Below are 20,561 nucleotides of genomic sequence, written 5' to 3'. Positions count from 1 at the left end.
AATCAGGTAAGGCAGGAACTTCAGGCTTTTTCTGGAAGGTCTAAGAAAGTTACCTGAGTACATTTTAAACACCATTTCCTCCATTCTTCAGAGGTTTTCATTTCAGGAAAGCATAACAAGAGTCATTCTAATGTGATTATAAAGGGCCTGAAGCTTTGCTTTTAAAATTCAATACTTAGGTAGAAAGAAAATGATAACTTTTTCTCTTTGATTTTTATTCACTATTTTTATAACACTAGCAGCCCTGAGACACCGGATTGGAAATATCTATGCCTCTTGATGTTACCTGGGCACCACTGCATCACAGTCCTTTAACCAGGTCTGTTTTCATCTGTTCCTTGATCTTCTGCATTCTCCCTCACCAAGCGACATCATTTCTATACTCTTTAGACTTATTCTCAGCTTTCTGGATGCTAAATTTGCCTGTTCACTGATTCAATAAACACTTACTGAGCACCTACTGTGTGCCAGGCCCAGATAGAGATCCTGCACTCATGGAAATTCTAGTCAAACAAAAGGGCCAAGAATGTGTAATTGTAAATACTGGTATGTTCTGTGATGGAAAAACATTAAGTGCAGGGGCATAAGGTAAGGAATCTTATCTGGTGTGTGAGTTCAGAGTTTTCCTAGGTTATGATGTTGGAGGAGAGTTGTGATTGATGAGCTTAGGTTAATTAACTGAGGAGCATAGGAGTAGGTATAGGAAAGGGGTTAGATAGAAAGCATGGCATATGCAGGGACTCAGAGACTATGTGGTGCTGAAATCAGGTATGGATTTGACTTAAACCACTGTACTCCAGTGAACTCATGCATAAGGTCAAGCTCAGACCTTAAGGGATCCAAGTCTGCTTTACCTATCCTGTTCTTTTGTGTAACAATCCTTTTTTTGCTTCACAACTCAGAACACATACAGGGATGATGGAGGGAGGTAGATGGTAGAGATTCTGGCTTTTACTGCAATACTAACAAGCTCTCAGTACTTGAGCCAATCAAGGTTTATCTATTCCTCAAGTTTTATGTCCACCTAGGCTAGGCAGAAAGGGAGCTTTCATTCTTTATTGGTACTCAGTGATTCTGGCTGGCAGAGGCTTTACCGTTACAGAGAAGAGCACATGCCAAATAATTAACCAGCTCTGAGAACTTCTCTCTAGAAGTGTTGCACCTTTCACTGGCCAAAGCAAATCAAGGGCAATGCTTAACCTCCAACTACAGCAGGGTGGAGCCAGCCTGATGTTTCAGGCTGGAAAGTAGAAAGCTAGAAATATTTGGTGAGTGCTATAGTCCGAATATCTGGGTCCCCCTAAAATTCATATGTTGACCCCTAATCACCCATTTGATGGTATCAGGAGGTGGGGTCTGTTGGGAGATGATTAGAATGGGATTAGCACCCTTATAAAATAGGCCTCAAAAAAACTGCCTTATCCCTCTTCTACCATGTGAGGAGAAGACACCATAAATAGGAAAAAGGAAACTCCCCAGATAGCAAATCTGCCCATGCCTTGAGCTTGGACTTCTCAGCTTAGGGAACTGCAAGAAGAAAATTTCTATTATTTATAAGCAATCAGTCTATGTCGTTTTATTATAGCAGCCTGAATGGACTAAGACAGTAAGCAAGAGCAGTGATCACCACAGAGATGAACCTTCATCAGGTATTGCAGTCTATGGCAAGAGCACATTACTGGTGCTCTGACTGCAACTAACTTGTTACTAACCTTCTCTTAATTCCAACAATTTGTCACTACACAGGTAAATGTGTGTGGGTGATGACATTGTAGTGAAGTCATAGTGTGCAGAAGTGGAAGTTGGAAAGTATTTACTAAGAGGTGGTATAGTGGATAAAATTCCACTTCCAATCTTTGAGTTTTTCATCTACTTTCTGGAAGAAGGAAAAGGGTAATGGGCCCTTAATAATATTTTCCAATTATCTGTTGATTTTTTAATTGAATCTATCTTAATTTAATTTCCAGGAGCTCCTTATTCTTTGTTCTTCTGTACGTAGTGTACTGGTTTTGTTTTATGAATGCAATATAGTCTTTTATTTCTCTCAATATGTTAATTATGGTGTTTCTTTCATGTGCTTATTTTCCCACCACTTTTTTACCACTCTTTTTTCTTTATTTGATTCTATTTTGTTTTGCTCTGTCTCTATCTTCCACAATAGAGGCTTTCATCAAATATCAGGTCTTTAGCTGTCATATATATTTAAAAGTGAGACTCAGAAAAACCCCATTTGGAAGCATGAGTGTGGCTTATTTTTTTTTTTTATTATTATACTTTAGGTTTTAGGGTACATGTGCACAATGTGCAGGTTTGTTACATATGTATCCATGTGCCATGTTGTTTTGCTGCACCCATTAACTCGTCATTTAGCATTAGGTATATCTCCTAATGCTGTCCCTCCCCCCCACCCCACCTCACAACAGTCCCCGGAGTGTGATGTTCCCCTTCCTGTATCCATGAGTTCTCATTGTTCAATTCCCACCTATGAGTGAGAACATGCGGTGTTCGGTTTTTTGTCCTTGTGATAGTTTACTCAGAATGTTGGTTTCCAGCTTCATCCATGTCCCTACAAAGGACATGAACTCATCATTTTTTATGGCTGCATAGTATTCCATGGTGTACATGTGCTACATTTTCTTAATCCAGTCTATCGTTGTTGGACATTTGGGTTGGTTCCAACTCTTTGCTATTGTGAATAGTGCCGCAACAAATATACGTGTGCATGTGTCTTTATAGCAGCATGATTTATAGACCTTTGGGTATATACCCAGTAATGGGATGGCTGGGTCAAATGGTATTTCTAGTTCTAGATCCCTGAGGCATCGGAGTGTGGCTTATTCATTTGTGAATCTCACTGTAGGTTTGCTACTGTGGTATCATATTTTTAATTGGGGAAATATCCAAATACCTGTGTCTAGTTCAGAAGTTCTTAAACTTTTTGGTGTCATGGCAGCCTGGTAAAGTCTAGGATCCTGTTTTAGAATTATGTCCTATGCATGAAACCAATTATATCACAATCTGGTTATCAAACTATTAAACCATTAAATTTGTGATATAGTCGTATGTGCTTTTAATTAATGCACCATCTAATAAACTTTAGAGTTGTATCTAATAACTACTATAATTTTGAAATAATGATGAGTGAAAATGCGATTTGGAGATATAGGCAACGAATAATGTGATACGAAAACAACTGTGATTTTTATTGGTCACAAAGTCACAGGTACCAATTATACTACGATGGTTTGTTGCCTATATTCAAAGATGCCAGAAATGCTAACTTTCAGAAGTTAGTTTAAAATAAAAATGAATTATTGTTCTCATTCAAGTTCACAGACCCGCTGGTTAAAAATTCCTGCTGTAGATCTTTACTTCTGGGTGAATGGATTTTTCTAGAACTCAGTTCACCCACCTCCAACCTTAAGTACGTAAGTGTGGCTGTGAGCCTTTCACGAGCCAAGCAGGGGACAAATCTCTCTTCAGTGGGAAGACTTTTCCCATAATCCCTCTGATTTCAACACAGTAACTCACACTCCAACTTCAAATATATTTATTTGCTGTCTTCCAAATTCAAATACTGTCTGATAAAACCTCTCCAAAAATAGACCCTAGGTTTTCTCTTGATGCATCAGGGTTGGAGAGAGAATATGAGAAGTCTAACTCCTATTTTAAAGATATTTAATCCATACTCCAGTTTTCATTCCCATTTTTGCACACCTGCCTTTAAAGCAGCAGTTGTCTCCAATCCCTGAGGATTTCTGTAGCTTTGTGTTGAAATGATTAGCTTTTTGATATTCTGCCTCAACATACTTAGATCTCTATGTTCTCTAGTCTAAAACAGTTCCCAGTGGTTAAACTATTTCCCAGATTTAAAAATATTGCTTCTTTTGTCTGGTATCTTCTTTTTGAGGTTTTTTTTTTTTTCCCCCTAAGTTCCTTTACTGTCATTGCTTTGTGAAGACTCAGGAGGAACTACAGAGAGACATTTGCATTCAACCTATGTTATTTAACCAGAAGCTTTGATGCATTCATAAGAAGCATTTTAATATGTTGGGGTTCACATCTTTTTCCCTCTCATAATAGCATATCACCTTTTCTCTGATTTAATATAAAAGTAAGAGGAGAAACAAGGTTGATGTGCAATGTCACTTTAAGGAAGGCCTCTTTTTTGTGTTTTAAGGAAACCATTTCTTAAAAGAACTTTCCTCAGACTCTCTCTAGATGCTTTTAGCATTTTTGTTTAAGACATTAGACTATGAGTTCTTCAAAAGGATGTATGTAGTTTCTTTTTTGGTAGAGTGGTAGAAGTGGAATAGCTCTTATTGGTATAACCCTACCACAGATCACAACTGCAAGCTCTTAAGAAAGTTTAAAAACTCCCTGAAATCCCTGGAGAGAAACCCAAAGCCACCATAAACTGGAAGTGAATCAAAACTGGGAAGAAGGAAATGGAACTGAGTAAGTGTTCCATTGATAAGGCTTTTTGGCTAACGGCATGCCCCAATCAGAATAAGCTACTTAGCTAAATCCTGAACAGAAACCCTTGCAGTGTACTGCTTTTAAAAACCAGAGGACAGCGTTTAGAACTACGAAATCAGATGAAAACTGAGAGGGGAAATCATGCAAAGGAGAAACTATACAGGGTGGAGCATCACATTTTGCATATAAACTCTGCGGAAAATCTTAGGATGACCTCTACACTATGCACGCATGGGGCATACTCCCAGCAGCCCATCTAAGGCTAAAAAGAACCAAACAAAGATTTTAGAAGTTACCCACTGCAAGAGTGACAAAAAATGGATTTGAGTTCTTCTAAATTAACTACAAATAAAACAGACAAATAAAAATCAACATTCAGAGAAATAACAGAATCCAGTATCTACAATGTATTTTTTTAAAACAGGTGTCCAGGGTATAATTCCAAGTTATTCCATACATAGTCAAGAGGAAAGGCAATTAAATAAACTGATCCTGAAATGAACCAGATGTTAGGACAGGCTAGCAAGGATTTTAACATAGATACTATAACTATGCTCAAGGGTATAAGGTAAAATATGTTTGTGATGAATGGATATACAGAAAATCTCAGCAGAGAGATTGCAACTTTAAAACAGAACCAAATGGAAATTCTAGAAATGAGGAATAAAATATCGGAAACAAAAGAAAATTAATTGTATGGGCTTAACAAGATGTAAAGGATGAAAGAAGAATCAGTGACGTGAAGGTATCTCAATCAAAACCATACAATCTAGAGAGCAGAGAGAAAAAATATTTAAAAAATTAGAATCTCAGTGATTGTGGGACTATATCAAAATCTAATACATGTGGAGTTTTAGAAGGAGATAAGAGGCAGGAACAGGTAAAACCCAACATCTGAAGAAAGAATGTTTAAAAATTTCCCCCATTTTACAGACTCAAAAACCTCACGTATCTTATGTAGTATAAATAGAGAAAAGACACCTTGAAAATATCACAATTTGATAGATAAAAACAAAAGATAAAGAGAATCTTGAAAGCATCCAGAGAAAAAAGACAGATTACATATATAAGAACAAAAATACAAATCACCACTGACAGCAGAAACAATGAGGCCGGAATACGGTGTAATGACATCTTTTAAAGTGCCAAATGAAAGCAACACACTGAAAACCTAAAATTCTATGTGAAACAAAAATAGCTTTCAGAAATAAAGATGACATAAAGGCATTTCAGATGAACAGAAACAGTGGTAACTCTTCTCAAGTAGACTTGCCCTACAAGAAAAGCTAACAGAAGTTCTTCAATCAAAAGGGAAATGAGATCAGATAAAAATTCAGATTTTGTTTTCCTTAAAGTACTTATGATTGTTTAAAATAAAAATAATAGTTTGCATAGCATCTTATGTAATAAACATGAAAATACAGAAAAAATTATAGGAGGTAAAAGACCTATAGGACTGCAAAGTTATTACATTTTATGAGAAGGGGTGCTTAACTTTCAATAGAAAAATTAAGGGTACATATTGCAATCTTTAGAGCACCACTGAAATAATAAAATAAAGAGGTAAGCTAAAAAGCCAGGAGAAATTAAAATGGAATTCTAAAAGCAATTTCAATTAACTCAAAAGTAGCAGGAGAGGAGCATGAAGGAAGCACAAAGCAAGTGGGACAAACGGAAAAGATAACAGTAAACCGAAAGACTAAATCCCACCACATCAATAGGAAATGAAGTATTTTAAAAGGCAGAGATTGTCAGAATTACTTAAAAAGCATGAACTATTTGTTGTCTACAGGAAAGGTACTTTGAATACAAAAATTCAAGTAGATGCCTCTGAATACAGAAACTCCCTTAAGGGCTGGGAAGATATACTAGTATACCATGCAACATAAACAGCATAAGAAGGTGGGGGCAGGGGTGGGGAGGGAGAGAGAGAGAAAGAGAGAGGGAGAAAGATTGCTTGTGTGTGTGTGTGAGACAGAGACATATTTTTCCAGGAATGCAAACATGGTTTAAATTTTGAAAATTTATCAATATATTTCACCTTACAAGAGAGCTAAACATGCGATCATTTCAACAGATGCAAAAAGTGTTTGATGAAATTCAACCTCCATTCATTACAGAACTCTCAGCGAATTAGGAACAGAAATAAATTTCCTCAATCTGATAAAAAGAATCAATGGAAAACATTACAATTAGCGTCATGCTTAATTGTTTTTTTCCTATGTTCCAGAACAAGGCAAAGATATCTACTCCAACAACTTCCATTCAATATTTCCAGGGACATAAAGTAAAAACCAAAAAGAATTAAAAGGCATACAGAACAGAAAGAAGTAAAACTCTATTTGCAGATAAGACTTTTTTTACATAGAAAATCCTAATCAATGTATGCAGTAATTACTAGAAGTACAAAGTGAATTATCAATGTTGTTATATATACGATCAATACACTAACACCAATTGTATTTTCATACTCTGCAGCAACAAACAACTAGAAAACAAAATTAATAACAATTCCATGTATTAGGGTGTTAAGAAGCAAATTACTATTTAGGAAATTTAACAAAGGCAAGGACTGACTCATATTTACCTTCATTTTCACAATGTTTATAGCACAATGCCTAAATGATATATTCAACACAATTTTTTGAAAAGCTAAAGAATATTTGTCTGCTGTAAAAAGATTCAAGTTAAAGTCTTTAAAAATTCCTTAGCTAACTAACACAGGAACAGAAAACCAAACACTGCATGTTCTCACTTATAAGTAGGAGCTGAACAACGAGAACACTGGGACACAGGGAGGGGAACAGCATACACTGGAGTCTGCTGTGGGGTGGATGCGGCGAGAAAGAGCAGGAGGAAAAATAGCTAATGCATGCTGGGCTTAATATATAAGTGATGGGTTGACAGGTGCAGCAAACCACCATGGCACATGTTTACCTATGTAACAAACCTGCACATGTACCCCAGGACTTAAAAATAAAATTTAAAAAAGTTATGATATTCAATTCAATGTAGAAAGAGACAGTAAAATAATCTTTTTTTTTAAAAAAATTATAGGTTGTTTTTTCCTTCATCTCTCTGTCCAGGTTTAAGTGCAGCTCAAAGAATGGCACCCACATGTCAGGGGCCTGTGCTCCTTTCCTTCCGCATTGGGACCTGTGCTACTTTGGCACCCCAGCCAAAGCATGTACTGAAGTTGCACACAATCATCTCTGCTCACCCACCATTGGCTGAAGTTAGTTAAATGGTCACATATAGCTGGGTGTGGTGGCTCACGCCTGTAATCCCAGCACTTTGGGAGGCCAAGGCGGGTGGATCACTTGAGGTCTGGAGTTCGAGACCAGCCTGACCAACAAGGTAAAACCCCGTCTCTACTAAAAAATAAAAAAATTGGGGGGCGTGGTTGTGGACGTCTGTAATCCCAGCTACTCAAGAGGCTGAGGCAGGAGAACCGCTTGAACCCGGGAGGCGGAGTTTGCAGTGAACCGAAATCATGGCACTGCACTCCAGCCTGGGCTACAGAGTGAGACTCCATCTCAAAAAATAATAATAATAATAATAAATAAATAAAATAAAATAAATGGTCACACATAGCTGCAAGGAGGGCTGGGATTGTAGTGCTTACCCTGGAAAGCTATTGTGCTTTATTAAATTTATATCAATATTAGGTAAGGGAGATTGGACATTAGAAGACAACTTGTTGTCACTAACATACCATTTCTAACTGTCTGACAGATACAGTGAAGAAGAATTTTAATTGCGATATTTCACCGTTCTTAAGGCTAAAACATTTTGAGATCATTAATGAACTTAAAGGTCACTTCTACTAATCCACCCACCAGAATACAGGAAAACTGTTCAGCTGCTGTTTTTATTTACCTGAATTCTGTACGAATAATCACTTTTAGTCGTCAAAATCCTAAAATATGAACTTACGAGACTTCCCGTTAAATGCAGAGCACTTAGAAAACCAAACAGAACCTGACCAGGATTTATGAATCATATGTTAAAACAGAAATTGTGGAATAAGATTTATGCCTGGTCAAATTATAGATTTTAGCATACTGACTCATAAATCAGTCACCTGAATCCCAAGGGCAATAAAAGGATTTATAAATCAAAACTTATTTAGGATTTATTAGCTAAATGTCTACCATAAGAATGCCATGTTTATAAATCTCTTTTGACTTACAGAACTAAATTTCATAAACTCTACAGTCAGGGCCCATCTCTAATGATACTTTTGAAGGGTATACACTGATGCATCCTGGTGACCCTGAAGAGACATGGATCAATGATAATGTCAGGGGAGAGATAATTGTATTAAAATTATTAAACATTATTTAAATAAATTCTAAAGGATGATCTTGTAAGTAAAAACAACATCTATCTCTATATTTTTGAATTGTGAATTGTGAATATATGGGTTTAAATATTTAAATAATGAGAAAGGCCGAGAGCGGTGGCTCATGCCTGTAATCCCAGCACTTGGGGAGGTTGAGGTGGATCCTAGGAGTTCCAGACCAGCCTGGGCAAAGAAACCGTGATTACCCCACTGCCCTCCAGCCTGGGCAACAGAGTGAGACCCTATCTCAACAAAAACAAAAACAAAAAAGAAAAAGATAAATTATTATTTGAGTATAAAATGACATGTGAAGGATAATTTACCTAAACACCCAAATCATTTCAGAGTAGGTTAAATGTTTCAGAACACATTAAATGACAAAATTTCTCTACTAGATATACCAGTCCCTTTTTAATTCCTAATTTGACAAACATACTAACTTTTTATTAAAATTATATAATGTATTTTATTACAAATGCAAAATATTTGTGTTAATTTGAACTATTTTATTTTTAAGGTTCAATTTTCTCACGTATCATGGCCTGTTTAGAGTCTCTGGGTTTGCCTCCCACTTGGTAGAATGGAATTGTTCTAAATATTCACGTGGCTGACTTAGTCATTTTGTTCTGTTCTCTACTCAGATGTCACCTCCTCAGGGCCTCTTCTGTGTTCATCCCTTACCATCCAGTGGGAAGCAGCATCCACATCACCCTATCCTTCAGGCTTCTTCGTCTTCTTTTCTCATAGAAAGATAATAATAAGCAACCTGAAAGTTTAATTCCAAGGTGGCAAGGTTAATGAGTGATAGTACAGGCTTACAGTTGCACTGTGTAATGGTTTCTACCTTCCGGTTAATAAGATGCTTATTCTTTTTTTTTTTTTTTTGAGACAGAGTCTCGCTCTGTCACCCAGGCTGGAGTGCAGTTGCGCGATCTCGGCTCACTGCAAGCTCTGCCTCCCGGATTCACGCCATTCTCCTGTAAGAAGGCCCACCTCAGCCACCCCAGTAGCTGGGACTACAGGCGTCCGCCACTACACCTGGCTAATTTTTTTAGTAGAGACGGGGTTTCACCGTGTTAGCCAGGATGGTCTCAATCTCCTGACCTCGTGATCTGCCTGCCTCGGCCTCCCAAAGTGCTGAGAATACAGCTTATTCTTAATTAAATAAGATAGTTTACATTACCCACTTGTCAATAATTGAGAGATTAAACAGATAATTAAGCACGTAAATATGGTGTTTTTTTAGGTGAGACATGGACCTGGCTGTCCAGGTTGAATATCAGAGATTTCTGAAGCAAAATAAATGAAGAATAAAATAACTTTATTTTTTGAGCTCCTTTTCATGTGACTACAACTTTGTGGTATCTTTTTCCAAAGAGAGAAGAGAAAGATAACATAGTATTTCCTCTAACATGATGTAGTGTAATTGGCTTTTGGCTATTCTTGGTTTAAAAAATTATTTTAGTCTCACAGCATGTTAGTGGTAATGTGTAAATATTTAGAATTGTGAGCAAATTTGAGAAAACTTCTGTTAGATTTCTTTCAAATACGAGTTGTAATATTGTATTTGGAAGAGTTGTGCCACAGATTCTCTTCTGACTCCTATTTTGAAACTTTGTTTCTTCATCACCACCTAATCACTTCCATTTTGCTTAGTTGTAGGAGTCACTTTGATCACACATTCATGTTGGCATCTGACCTTGCTTTGCCCCTAGGCATCAGAATACTGAATGAGTTGGTGTGGTGGGCTGTGGATCATGCTTGGGAGCTATTCGTATATTGGAATGGCTAGCAATAATTTCAGTATACATGGAAGTGATTATGACCTATGCACTAAATGCAGACTAAATTTACTCACAATTCCACTTCCCCCAACTGGAACCCCCAAATGGTGAAGTCATTTTAAAGCCTCTAGGGAGAGGAAATTGAAGTAGAAAGAGATCATAGTCTTGAAAGAGATAATTTAAATATCTTATTTTTGCAACTGCTGCAAAATGCACGACCATGGGAATGCACCGTCTTAGGTGTAAGGAACAAGCCCATGCAATACAGCAACCCGAGAGAGAAGGCTTTATTAATGTCGGGATAGATTCCACTCTGCTCACAGCCCTACAGCAACAATAGTGGATACGTCAGGAAATAACTTGCCCAGCTCAGGGAGGAAGTTCATTGTGGCTCAACGCTGCTTCAGAGGACATTTAAAAGGCACAAAAACAACCCAGTGGAAATGCCAGCTTCCCAGCATCTAGACAATGAAGGCAGAAGTGGCCCCTGAGCACAGGAGGAAGTGCAACTTGCCAGGAGTCAAGAGCTGAGCAAGGTTGAAGGTGCATTTTTCTGGTTAGGGAGCCAGGGTGCAAGGACTCATTTTTATTTTTCTTAAAATCAAGCACAGAGGGGTCCAGGTTGTGCAATGTTCAGGCTCAGAAACTGATCGCCTGAAATATGGTGTTTTGACATACTCAACTGAAGGATCTTCAAGGTCACTCTGACCTCCCCACTCCTGTCTCTCAATTCCCTGTCTCTCTTTAAGCACAGGATGAAGTTGTTCCCTGAAGTTCCCTCATCTGGCTGAAGTCCAGACTCGCCAAAGAAAAAAACAATTACCTATGATCCCCTCCCTGATTTTTCACTAACTGAAGTCATATGGGAGGAACAAAGACTGAAGTCTGTCAACACACCTGGACAGACTTGTCACAAACCATTGTCTGTTCTGTGGGCCCAAGAGACTTTGTCCCAGGCCATTGTTGTTCTTCAAGCCCATTTAATTTGCCTAAAAACAATTTGCTATCCCCCTAAGATCATCCACACTTCCCCATCTCCCTTTCCCCTGAAAATAAGGGTATATAACCATCTGTACCCCAACGTGTGGTGGGGCAACCACCCTATGATTCTCTTCCATTCGCATTAATAATTTTATATGCCACCTATTAATGTGACTTTTGTCGGATGATTTTCAACGAACCTTCAGAGGGCAAAGGAAAAGCTTTTCCTTGGCACCTAGAGCAGCATTCAGGTTATGGGTTTTGTTCCTTCCTGCTGAAAGTTGTAATTCTATTTCTACTTTTTTTTTTTTCTTTTTTTGGCTCCCATTGCCAAGGAAAACTCGATTTCAACCGATACAACTTCCCTGTTATACTAATACCATTCCCTGGTTTACCTATCATGTATGAATAATGGAAGCTTACATTAGAGAATAGAAGATAGCTAAGCATTACTGAGTACCAGCTGATGTTCTAAGTGGTTCGTAAATATTAATTCATTTAAACCTTGTAGCAACCTATGGGGCAGATTCTACTGTTATCACTATTTTACATCTATTACATTACACTATTTTATCACTTATTTTTGGCAGAGGCAAAGCTTTGTAAATTTGTTTGGGGTCTTACTGAAAACCCATGGGTCTCTGTTAGCTATTCAATCACTTTGATCAAACAAAAATGAATTTTATAACATTTTATTTTCAATACTTCTGAATATATTTACCATGGTAATTTAAAGTAACCCTTTATGTAGGTCTATATAAGTGTGAAGAAGTTACAGTTTATGAAATGATGGTTTGATTATATCCCTTAATTGATAATTACATAGGATAATAGGAGTAGACAATGAAATGGTTTTTGGTAAGGTTTATTTATTTGTCTAATGATTATTATTTTTAAGAGACAGGGTTTTGCTCTGTGCCCAGGATGCAGTGCAGTGGCATGAGCATGGCTCATTACAGCCTCGAACTCCTGGGCTCAAGCAATTCTGTCTCAGCCTCCTGAGTAGTTGAGATTACAGGCGTATGTCATCACATCTGGCTAATTTTCTCATTTTTAATAGAGATGAAGTCTTGCTATGTTGTCCAGGTTGGTCTTAAAAACTTCTAGCCTCAAACTATCCTCCCACCTCAGCATCCCAAAGTGCTGGGATTACAGGCATAAGCCACCGAGCCCAGCCAGTATGGGTTATTTAGACCAGTGCGGTCTAAGGGCCATTTGTTACAGAATCTCCTAGTGAGGGATAATTAATAATAATATAGATTTTCTACCCTAATTTTCTACCCACTGTATCTGAATTCCTAGATTAGATTCTGGGAAAGTGTTATTTTTAGAAAATACCCCTAGGTGATTTTAGTGCATAATAAAGTTTGAGAATCTCTAATTTAAACAAATTTAAATTCTGTGAAATCTCTACTTTTCACTGAATAGACATAATTAAGGTCTAGTGTTTACAACTGCAAGACATTTAAAAGCTTGAATGTGATTTAAGACAGGAATACATGATAAATATGTTTTTGTTCTTTGTGTGCAAATATAGGCTTAAAAGTGTTGTTTGAAACAAATGATGCAGTAAAAGAAAAAAAAAACTACAAGTTTTACAGATCTTTAAATGAGACCGTTGACTAATTGAAACACATAGGGGTTAGTCTTCCTAGAGGGATAATCTGAAAAATAGAGCAGGTTTTACTGGCTTAGGATAAATCGTTCCAGGATAAGCTCTTTTCTCTTATGTGCTACTTTTTTCGTGTACCCAGAATACAATAAGTTTTGGGGTTCTGCAGTTCTATGTGAGCACTCCCGTCTCATAAATATTTAGACTAGAAGAAAAGAGACAGGGTCATTCTTTTAAAAAGTTTGATGAATTTTTAAAAATGTATGAACATGGTTGGGAAGCCTGCCAGTGATTAAAGAGTGTTCATTTTAATATTACACTCTTTTTCCTTCCCAGATTCTTTCCCACACCTCATCGGACTGTACATTTCTCTTAATAAACCTAATTTAAAATGAATTATTTTAGTCATTTTCACCACAAAATTTAATGATCAACCTTCTTAATTTTCTATTTCTGTGTCTTTGCTTTCATGTCATGTCACCTACAGGGCACATTCTGTATGCTGTATGTTAAATTAATATTTCTACCAAGGCTGCAATGGGTATTTGATGTGCTACAGAAAAGTGTAGAGTGTGGGCCAGATCCTCAAAGATCCCAAATCCGAATTGAGGTGTTTATACATGTACGAAATGCCAGGGATTGTCAAGCTTTTAAATGATTTAGAATTATAGTAAAGTAAATCTAAGCTTCCACGGTATTATCTGTAATCCACTGACACGCCTCATAAATAAAATTTAAAAAGAATAAGAAAAAATGCAAATAACTTCATTTTACCCTCTATGTAAGTATATAAACAGATTGTTCATTTTCCCTTGTCAGGTGAGTTTCAAGAAACTACAGGCGTACCTCATTTTATTGTATTTTCTTTCTTGAGTCTCACAGATATTATGTTATTTATAAATTGAAGATCTGTGGCAACCCTTCATTAAGCAAGTCTATTGGCATAATTTTTCCAACAGCATATGCTCACTTTGTGTTTCTGTGTCACATTTTGGTAATTTTCACAATATTTCAAACTTTTTCATTATATCTGTTTTTCACTATATCTTTTTCATTATATCTGTTATGGGAATTGTGATCAGTGATCTTTGATGATGTTACTATTTTAACTATTTTCGGCCACCACAAACTGCACCTGTATAAGATGGTGAACTTAATTGATAAATGTTGTGTGTGTTCTCACTGCTCCACTGACCAGCTGTTCCCAATCCTTCTCTCTCCCCCTCAGGCCTCCCTCTTCCCTGAAACACAAAAATATTGAAATTAGGCCAATTAATAACTCTACAATGGCCTCTAAGAGTTAAAATGAAAGGAAGTGTAAAATGTTTCTCACTTGAAATCGAAAGCTAGAAATGATTAAGCTTCATGAGGATGGCAAGTTGAAAGCTGAGACAGCCAAAAGCCGACTCCTGCACCAGGGAGCCAAGTTGTGCAAGCAAAGGAAAAGTTGTTGAAGGAAATTGAAAGTGCTGCTCCAGTGAACACACGAATGATAAGAAAGCAAAAGTGATCTGGATAGCAGATCAAACCAGCCACAACATGCCCTTAAGCCAAAGCTTAACCCAGAGCAAGGCTTCAACTCTCTTCAAGTTTGTGAAGGCTGAGAGAGGTAAGGAAAGTGCAGAAGGAAAGTTAAATGCCAGAAGAGTCGGTTCATGAGGTTTAAGGAAAAAGCCATCTCCACAAATAAACATACAACGCGAAGCAGCAAATGCTGATGTAGAAGCTGTGGCAAGTTTTCCAGAAGAGCTAGCTCAGATCATTGATAAACGTGGCTACATTAAACAACATATTTTCAGTGTGGATGAAACAGAGTTCTATTGGAAGAAGACACCATCTAGGACTTTCAAAGCTACAGGGAAAAGTCAATGTCTGGCTTCAAAGCTTCAAAGAACAGGGTGACTCTCTTGTCAGACACTAATACAGCTGCTGACTTGAAGCCAGTGCTCACTGCACATTCTGAAAACTTAAGGATCCTTAAGAACTGTGCTAAATCTACTCTGCCTATGTGCAACAAAGCCCTTATGGCAGCATGTCTGTTTACAATATTATTTACTGAATATTTGAAGCCTACTATTGAGAACTACTGCTCAGGAAAAAAGATACTTTTCAAAATATTACTGCTCTTTGACAATGGACCTGGTCACCCAAGAGCTCTGATGGAGGTGTGCAAGGAGATTAATGCTGTGTTCATGTCTGCTAACACAACATCCGTTCTGTACTCCATGGATCACAGAATAATTTTGACTTTCAAGTCTTATTATTTGAGAAATAAATTTTGTAAAGCTATAGCTGCCACACATAGTTATTCCTGTGATGGAGCCGGGCAAAGTAAATTGAAAACCTAGAAAAGATTCACCATTCTAGATGTCACTAAGAACATTTGTGAATCATGGGAGGAGGTTAAACTATCAACATTAATAGAAGTTTGAAAGAAATTTATTCCAGCCCTCATGGATGACTTCGATGGGTTCAAGACTTTGGTAGTGGAAGTAACTGCAGGTATAGTGATAATATCAAGGGAACTAGAACTAAAAGTGGAGCCTGAAGATGTGACAGAATTGCTTCAGTCTCATGATAAAACTTGAACAGATCAGGAGTTAATTCTTATGGATTTGCAAAAAAGTGGTTTTGTGAGATGGAATCTATTCCTGGTGAAAATGCTGTGAACACCGTGGAAATGACAACAAAGGAAGGATTTAGAATATTACATAAACTTAGTTGATAAAGCAGCAGTTGGGTTTAGAAGGATTGACTCCAATTTTGAAAGAAGTTCTACAGTGGGTCAAATGCTACCAAAGAGCATTGCATGCTATAGAGAAATCTTTCATGAAAGGAGGAGTCAACTGATGTAGCAGACTTCACTGTTGTCTTATTTTTAAAAATTTCCACAGCCACCCCAATTTTCAGCAACCACCACCTTGATCAGTCAGCAGCCATTAGCATCAAAGCAAGACCCTCTTCCAGCAAAAAATTACAACAACTTGCTGAAGGCTCGGATGATTTTTAGCAACAAGCTATTTTAAAATTAAGGTATGTACATTGTTTTTGGGGTGTAACACTACCGCACCCTTAATAGACTACAGTATAAACAACTTGTATATGTACCAAGAAACCAAATAATTCATGTAACTCACTTTGTTGCCATATGTGCCTTATTTTGGTAGTCCAGAATGGGACCTACAATGTCTGCAAGGTATAACTGTACTTTGTCAGCCACTCCACCTTTCTTTTGGTTAATATTTGCATGGCATATCTTTTTCCATCCTTTTACTTAAGTTACCTATTTCAGTAGAGTTGAAATGAATAATATATATTTGAGTAAGTTCAAAACAAAATCCATTTGCTGTTTTCACTGGTATGTTTAGATCATTAATGTAATTATTGATATGTTTGAATTTAGGTATATCATTTTATGATTTGCTTTCTGTGTGTTCCCTGTTTTTCATTCCTTTGACTCCCCTTTTCTGCCTTCTTTTCAGTTATAAGAACATTTATTAGTATCCATTTTAATTTATCTACTATGATTTTGACTATATTACTCTGTAGTTTTTTATTGTTCTTTTTAGTGGGTGCTCTAGAGATTACAGGATATATACTTAACTCTTCATCATCACCTAGAATCAATTTTGTATCATTTTAGTTGGAATATAGAAACCTTATCATCTTATTGATCCATTAACATTTCCCCTCCTATGCTAGTCATGTTAAATATTACATTTAAACCATTGAATGTGCTATCATACATATCATATGTTTTCGCATTAAATAGTCGATTGCATTTTAACAAACTCAAGAGGAGAAAAACAGCCTACCATATTTACCAACTAGTACTGCTAGTTGGGCAGGACTTTGATTTTTTACTCTTCTTTTTCCTTTATGATATTCCAAGTTTTCTCTGGTATCATTTGCTTTCTTCTTTCTGAAGAACTTTTACATCAGGTCTGCTGGATTAATATTTTCTCAATTTTTCTTAATTTAAGAATGTCGGCCGGGCGCGGTGGCTCACGCTTGTAATCCCAGCACTCTGGGAGGCCGAGGCGGGTGGATCACGAGGTCAGGAGATCGAGACCACGGTTAAACCCCGTCTCTACTAAAAATACAAAAAATTAGCCGGGCGTGGTGGCGGGCGCCTGTAGTCCCAGCTACTCGGAGAGGCTGAGGCAGGAGAATGGCGTGAACCCGGGAGGTGGAGCTTGCAGTGAGCCGAGATTGCGCCACTGCACTCCAGCCTGGGCGACAGAGCGAGACTCCGTCTCAAAAAAAAAAAAAAAAAAAAAAAAAAAAGAATGTCTTCATTTTATCTCTATTCTTGGAGAATATTTTTTACTTGATATAGAGGTTGACAATTCTATTCTTTTGGCACTTAAAAAATATGCCACTTCCCTGGCCTCTAAGGTTTCTGATGAGAAAATGAAGTCATTCAAATCATAGCTCCCCTATAGGTAATGTTTTATTTTTCTCTGGCTGCTTCCAAATTTTTTTTCTTTAGCTTTTAACCAATTTGATTATGATGTATCTGGGTGTGAATTTAATTGGGTTTATCCAGTTTGGAATTTCCTCAGCTTCTTAGATCTGTAATTTATTTATTTCACCAAACTTGGGATTTTTTAGCCCCATACTCTTTCTCCTTTCTTCTGGGATTCTGATGGCACAGATGCTAAACCCTGTCCACATTATGCTTGCTTACTTAGACAGAACAAGAGGGCTTCTCCTGCAGCTCTCTGTCCATGTCCTGAAGCCTATTTCTATGTTTTGGGCCGTGTTTAGTCCAGAGTCGAGTAACAGAGGGCAACAACTGGTAAATTTATGGCTAGTTGGGCAGTATTTCAAATTTTGTCTGGTTCCCCAATCCACCTGCTAGTATTTACTTTCCACAGTCCTGAAGTAGCTGCTTCATGCATTCTGTCCACACTCCATAGTTATGCTCAGTGGGAGGCAGAGCGTGGAGCTTGTTTTCTTCATCTTACTCAGAACTGGAACCAATCCTCTCAACTAAATATAATGAGACAAAAGCTATTTTACCACAAACACTAAACAAAATATATAACATGTATATTAAGCTGGTGGTGTAAAGCCAACAGGCTGAATACAAAGAAACTCATTTTAGAATTGATAGACCTCAGCTGATCCTCACTATGACCAATGACTTTTTATTTGGCATGCCATCTGGCATTTATTTGCTTCCACTGAAAATACATTCTATCTGGAGATTGTTCCAAATGTAGGTTATGCACAATATCATCAGAGGCAAGTTGTTGCGCTTTTTGTTCTTTGAAGTCTTACAAGTCTTGACTTAAATGGAGAGAACTGCTGATTAACACAATTTTTTAAAGAGCTTAATCAGGAAAATTCTCAACTGTTACATACAAAGGAACACTCAATCTATACAGCACTGGGATCACTCTGCCAAAAGAGCCGGCAGTTAGAACACCATTGTGTGCACTAATTATTGGCATATTATCAGTGGAGATGAGCCATTGGAATTCTTTAATGAATCATTTTTAAAGCAAATCATTACCCACTGATTTTTCATATTATATATGTAATTTTTTTCTATAAATCAGGTTTATATATTTTTATTGAGATTTGATTTCCTAGTTTCTGAGTGGGTTTCTCCCTCTAATTCACAAGCCAGCCTAGGGTAACATGGCAGACTTGTGTACCTAATGTACATGACTTTTCAGGCAGTATTATGCCTTCAGCAACCACTGGGCAGCAGGACACCATACTTAATTAGCTGCTTTTGCAGTTATCAGACTGCAATCACATTTGATTAAGGGCACCATTTATTTCAATCAAGGCCGAGAGTGCTCTCCTGGGGAGAGGCAGGTGGTATTCTCCTGTTGATGAAGTCCAGAGAGCCAGAGAGAGAGCCTGTCACCAGAAGTGACACTCTGCAGCTCAGTCACAGACTTTCCAAATGACCTTGCAGAAGTCATTTTTCTCCCCATCATGTTTTATTTATTTTATTTTTAAAACTATTATTATGATTCTTTTTGATCACTCTGTTGCTCAGGCTGGACTCGAACTTCTGGACTCAAGCAATCTTCCCACCTCAACCTTCCAAGTAGCTGAGATGACAGGCATGCATTTCCGTGCCCAGCTTAAAACCTAGATCTTTTCAAAGCCCAATGTTTTCATTAATGACAGGAAAAATTTGTAAAGCCCTTCTAAGTGCTTCTTTGTATAAATATATATGTCAGGGGGGCGAGTTACTATTCCCTGTTTACACATGAACAAACTGAGGCTCGGTGATATTAGGAGATCTAAGTTCACACAGCATCAGGAACCCAAGCCTGATTTTTCTGAATCCAAACATTTGTGGTCTTTCTCCTACAACTTCCTATCACGAAAACTACTGTTAATCAAGAATAGAATTACAAAGCATTGTTTCCTGTTTAATTCTACTTGGCAAAGGCCAAGAGGGTTTATTTACTTAATATAAGGATGAATATTACTTGAGACTGCAACCTCAAAGTAGAGTTTTCAGCATTTATTTGATAAACTTAAATTCTAATATATTTCTATGTGTAATACTTCAGAGGCTGATCCTACATTATGCCTGATGTTTGTTTAAAAAAAAATGTATCCACACAGGTAACTCTTATTTTTTGCAAAATGCAGCATAGATATAGTTTTGTTTATGTTTTTGACAGTGTGAATTTATACGGAAATATGTTTAAAGTAATTTGTCATGTTTTTCTCTATTTTTGCCAGATTTGTGCAAAGGCATAAATTTTTTTTATTACTATAGGGTCTTTTTCTTCCTCTTCTTTCTGTAACCATGAATATTGAAATGAAAAATTCTCTTTGTTTCTGAGTCACAGAGTTACTATCGGCTAAATAGCTGAGGCTTTCACCCATGACACTTTCAGATGGAATCCTATTACACCTTATAAGGTTATCATCACCCTCTGAATTTTCATTAGTTATGGGTGTGTACATCCTAACATTTTGCAGTTGGCAGACAGCTGGGAGACACTGTGTTCTGGGTTGCAGCTGCCCATCAGAATTCTTCCAATATAATGGAATAAAAATCACTGGGTGTGTGTAATTCTTCCCTCCTCAATTTTATCAACAAAACATTTTATCTCCAAAAATTATGAAGGTGAGTTGCACAGGAGCCTGTTGTCTTAACAGTCATGGGCTGGCAGATCATATTGCCTCATTGACAGAGCACATTCAACCCAGAAACATGACAGGAGGTTAAATTATTATAATCAAATCGGCTTTTCAATTCTAGTCTCTATCATCTGATTATAATTTATCATAAACAGTGTGATTAGAAAGTGACAATTGATTCTATCATTCCTTTTACTCTGTAACGACACCTAATCTGTATTCCATGAAAAGATAT

General features: G+C 37.2%; 1 protein-coding gene and 1 long non-coding RNA gene across 2 annotated transcripts in view; one reads left to right on the top strand and one right to left on the bottom strand.

Moving 5' to 3' along the window:
* The window catches only part of CYYR1 (cysteine and tyrosine rich 1), a 103,580-nt gene that overhangs the window by 65,497 nt on the left and 17,522 nt on the right, over positions 1-20,561 (bottom strand). The gene's annotated exons all lie outside the window — the stretch shown is intronic.
* LOC134736659 (uncharacterized) overlaps positions 1-20,561 on the top strand; it is a 60,496-nt gene that overhangs the window by 27,911 nt on the left and 12,024 nt on the right. The window contains exon 2 of the long non-coding RNA XR_010120803.1: positions 14,430-16,234. This is a non-coding gene — a long non-coding RNA (uncharacterized lncRNA). The remainder of the gene's footprint in view (positions 1-14,429; positions 16,235-20,561) is intronic.

Source organism: Symphalangus syndactylus, chromosome 5 (genome assembly GCF_028878055.3).
Source record: "Symphalangus syndactylus isolate Jambi chromosome 5, NHGRI_mSymSyn1-v2.1_pri, whole genome shotgun sequence".
NCBI classification, from domain to species: domain Eukaryota; kingdom Metazoa; phylum Chordata; class Mammalia; order Primates; family Hylobatidae; genus Symphalangus; species Symphalangus syndactylus.
The sequence above is the reverse complement of the archived record's forward strand: the minus strand, read 5'-3'. Positions and strand labels throughout refer to the sequence as shown.